Here is a 4,574-nt window from a genome sequence, read left to right on the forward strand (position 1 = left end):
GAGGGGTTGCGGTGGCGGGGTGGGTTGGGGCGAGGGCGAGAGCAAGAGCGAGGGCGCCCCTGAGTTTCAGGCCCGCCCCTCTGTGCACCGCCGCCCGGGTCTGCGCCCCGTGGGACCCTCGGCGGGGAGACCGAGGGCCCCCAGCGGAGCGCTGCCAGCCCGCCCCGCGATGATGCGAAGCTGCTGCCCGCGTGGGCGGTTTGGAGCCGCGCCGCCCACGCATTGATCTTGAAGGAAGGAATCATCCTTCCTGGTGATATGAGGAAAAATAAGGACAACAGAATGAGTTTGTCATAAAGCAGAGTAGATTTATTCCGAGATTTTGTCTTTCCTATCCTTTTTTTGGTGTGTTAAATGCCATCCCTCTTTTTAAAATGAAACCATGAGGATAGTAGATAGTAGATTTTTGTTGTTTTTAGGGTTTGTAACCCCATGTCGATCTCCAGAATTCTGGAGTTAATTTTATTTGGCTTTAAATAAAGCATTTATGGATTAGTACAAGATTAAATAGTTTGCATAATATTTTCATAATAAAGTTTATCTGGGAAGGTAAACTTTCTTATCCATGGCGCTAAGTGGTGAGGGCTGGAAGAGAAACTTCATTAACCTCGTTGCTCTCACCTCCCTGAAGACTTGCCTTCTTTCTCTTCACTCTATTAAAAACCTTCCGCATCTCCGATAGCACTCCTTTTCTGAGATGCAGAGGAACAGGTGTTTCTCCTGCCCCAGGCTAATTCCCCTTGGAACCCTCCTTGTCCTCCCTTTGATCCCACCCGCCTCTCTTCTCCATCCTCACCTCCCTCTCTTTACTGGCGTTCTTTCTTCAGCCTGTAAACCTGCTCAAGTTTGTCCTGTCTTCCTCTTTAAGATGAATGCACCTGGGCCACCTCTTTCTTTGCTCTTATTGCCTTCTTGGTGGAAAAATGTTTTCTCATCAACCCTTCACAATACTAGCAATCTGCTCGTTGTCACCTCACATTCCCAGGGACCTTGCCCTTTTGAAAAGCAGTGCTCTTTATGGAGAGGAACTCTAAAATGATTGGAATATTAAACTTAAAATAACAAGACCTTTAAACTCGTGTTCTGATCCCAAATCACATTTGTTCATTTATTCAAAAGACAGTGTATTGAGTGCATACTATGTGCTGGGCCTTGGAGATGAGCTAAAAAGACATAATCCCTTCCTCTAGATGAGCTCACAGTCTAGATTCTAGTAGAAATAAGTGGTAGCATATGCTAAAGGTCTAATACATATGGAGGAGAAAATTTTTTAATTGAGATACTTCTATATAGTACCTAAACTTTTTTCCTGTAAAAATAAATAAAAGCAACTGTTAATAGTTAACCATCACTTTCTAATCCTGTTCTATGGCTTTTGCCTCCACCACATCTTTGAGCCTGGGAAACCTCTCTCTTTGAGATCCCCATCAAAGTTGACCTCTCCACCTCCCCATTCGTGGGGAACTCCTGACCTGCAAATTTGTTTGCATTTCCTAGAATTTTATGTAAGTGTAATCATTCAGTATGTACTTTTTTTTGGTCTGGCTTTTTTCATGCAGCAGAGTTATTTTGGTATTCTTTCATGTTGCTTGAATAGGTAGTTCTTTTACTTTTATTGCTGAGTAGTGTCCCATTACATGGAGATACCATTGTTTGTTTATCCATTCACCTGTTGGTAGAAACGGGTTGTTTTCACTTTGGGGCTATTACAAATAAATCTTTGTGACTGTTTGTGTACAAGTTTTTGTATAGACATACATTTTTATTTCTCTTGGGTGAATACCTAGGAGTCAACTGGCTGGATCAACTTTTTAAGAAACAGTGTAACTTTTCCAAAGTGGTTGTACCATTTTACATACCCAAGAGCAGTGAATGAGAGTTCTAGTTCCTCTATATCTTTGAGACAACTTGGTATGTTCAGTTTTTTAAATTTTAGGTGTGTAGTGGTATAACACTGTGATTTTAATTTGCCTTTCCCTAATAACTATGATATTGAGCATCTTTTCATGTGCTTATTTGCCATACTTATATCTTTTCTTTGGGAAGTATTAATTGAAACCTCATCTCCATTTTTTATTGGGTTGTTTCCTTATTCTTCAATTTTGAAAGTTCTTTGTATGTTCTGGATACATACCCTTTATCGGATTTATGACTTGCAAATATTTTCTCCAAATCTGTGCCTTTCTTTTCATTCTCTTATATATTTTGAAGAGCAGAAATTTGTTGTAGCCCAGTTTATCAATTTGTTCTTTTATGGATTGTGCTTCTGGTATTATATCTAAGAAATCATCGCCTAACTAAAGTGACAAAGATTTTCTCCCAGGAATTTTCTAATTTTAGATTTAACATTTTAGGTCTGTGCTCCATTTTAAATTTTGTATATAGTACAAGGGTCATTAAAAAAGAAAGATATCCAATTGTTCAAGCACCATTTGTTGAAAGGACTCTCCTTTTTCTGTACCTTTATTGAAAATCCATTGTCCTTATACATAATTTATTTCTATACTCAGTATTCTGCTCCGTTGATCTGCTTGACCTTCCTGACACCAAACCACACTGTCTTGATTACTGTAGCTTTGTAATAGGTCTTGAAATCAGGTTGTTCAGGACTTTCAACTTTGTTCCTTTTTTTCAAACCAGAACACCCATTTATTACTCCACAGTTGTAAAGATCCCTTTCTAGTTATTATAGCATTTGTGGCCCTCCCCAGGGCCCAACACCAGCCCAGAATAAAGCTATTTGGCAAGTAAAACCAAAAGGTTGCTGGGTAAGTGTGAAGTCAAAACAAGGGGAAAGGAATCATTTGGAGAGTCTCTTTCACTCAAGACCTGGAGAAACCAGGATGTTCTTTTTCAAAGTTGATTTGGCTATACTAGGTCCTTTTCAGTTTCACATTAATTTTAAATGAGATTTTTCAGTTCTAAAAAAAAAAAAAGCCTGCTGGGATTTTGATTAGAATTGTATTGAATCTATCAATCAATTTGGGGAGAGTTGACTCTTAATATTGGGCCTTCCAACCCATGAACATGGTATATCTTTATTTTTAGATCACCTTTAGGTTCTCTCTTTAGGTATTTTATAGTTTTCAGTGTATACATTTTCCACCTCTTTTGTCAGGTTTATTGCTAAATATTGCATATTTTCCAATGATATTGTAAATAGTACTTTTAAAATTTCACTATCCAATCATTCCTTGCTAGTGTATACCAATACAGTTGGGATTTTTTTTGTGGTAAAATATGTATAATGTAAAATTAGCCTTTCAGTGATTTCTAAGTGTACGGTGACATCAATTACATTCACAATGTTGTGTTATTATCACCGCCATCTATTTCTAAAATTTTTTCATCACCTCAAACAAGAACTCTGTCCTCGTTAAAAAGTCATTCCTCATTCATTCCTCTCCCCGGGCCCTTGTGACCTCTAATTTACTTCCTGTCTCCATCATCTGCCTATTGTAGATATTGCGTATAAGTGGAATCATACCATATTTTTTCTTATGTGTCTGGTTTATTTCACTTAGTATAATGTTTTCAAGGTTTGTCCATGTCGTAGCAGTCTGAGAACTTTATTTCTTTTTTCACTGAATAATATTCCATTATATGAATATACCACATTTTGCTTATTCATCAATTTATTGATGGACACTGGTTGTTTCTGCATTTTGGCTGTTATGAGAATGCTGTCATAATATTAATGTGCAAATACCTGTTCCAGTCTTTGTTTTCAATTTTTGGGGGTATATACCTAAGAGTTGAGTTGCTGGATCATATGGTAATTCTGTTTAGCTTTTTGAGGAACCACCAAACTGTTTTTCACAGCGACTGCATCATTTTATATTCCCACTAGCAATATATGAGTATTCTCGTTTCTCCACATCCTCACCAACAACTGTTATTTTCCATTTCTAAAATATTGTTATTATAGCCATCCTAGGATAGATGAAATGGTTTCTTGTTGTGGATTTGATTTGCATTTCCCCAATGACTAATGTTGTTGAGGATCTCTTCATGTGTTTATTGGCCATTCATGTATGTTCTTTGGAAAAATATCTATTCAAGTCTTTTGCCCATCTTTTTTGTATTCTAACAAACTTTTGATTGATGTGAAACCCACATATGAAAAAAATGTACAAGTCATAAGTGACAAGCTTGGTGAGTACATTCTCGTAAACAGAAGCCCTCCTTGCCACTGCCCCGTGACATAAGGGTTACGACCATCCTGACTTCCATCAGGCTGACTTCTAACTGCAGATATTAGTTTTGCTGATTTTTTTTTAAACTTAATTTAAGAGTACTAGGTGTAATCTTTTGTGTTGTCATCCTTTTTTAGCTTAATAGCTGATTTATCTGTGTTTTTACGTGCAGTGCGGTTTGTTCTTTCTCATTGCTATGTGGTATTCTACTGTACAAATTTATTACCACCATCTATTACACTGTGATGGACACTTGTTATGATTCCAGGTTTTGGCTGTTAATAGTGGACATTTTAATGCATGTCTTTTCATCAATATTACTGGTTTGATTTTTTTCCAGCTTTATTGAGGTATAATGATACATAGGAATTATATATA

General features: G+C 37.4%; 1 protein-coding gene across 3 annotated transcripts in view; it reads left to right on the plus strand.

Moving 5' to 3' along the window:
• TUB (tubby bipartite transcription factor) overlaps nucleotides 1-4,574 on the plus strand; it is a 79,716-nt gene that overhangs the window by 442 nt on the left and 74,700 nt on the right. The gene's annotated exons all lie outside the window — the stretch shown is intronic.

Source organism: Pteropus alecto, unplaced genomic scaffold (assembly GCF_000325575.1).
Source record: "Pteropus alecto unplaced genomic scaffold, ASM32557v1 scaffold461, whole genome shotgun sequence".
Taxonomy (NCBI): Eukaryota; Metazoa; Chordata; class Mammalia; order Chiroptera; family Pteropodidae; genus Pteropus; species Pteropus alecto.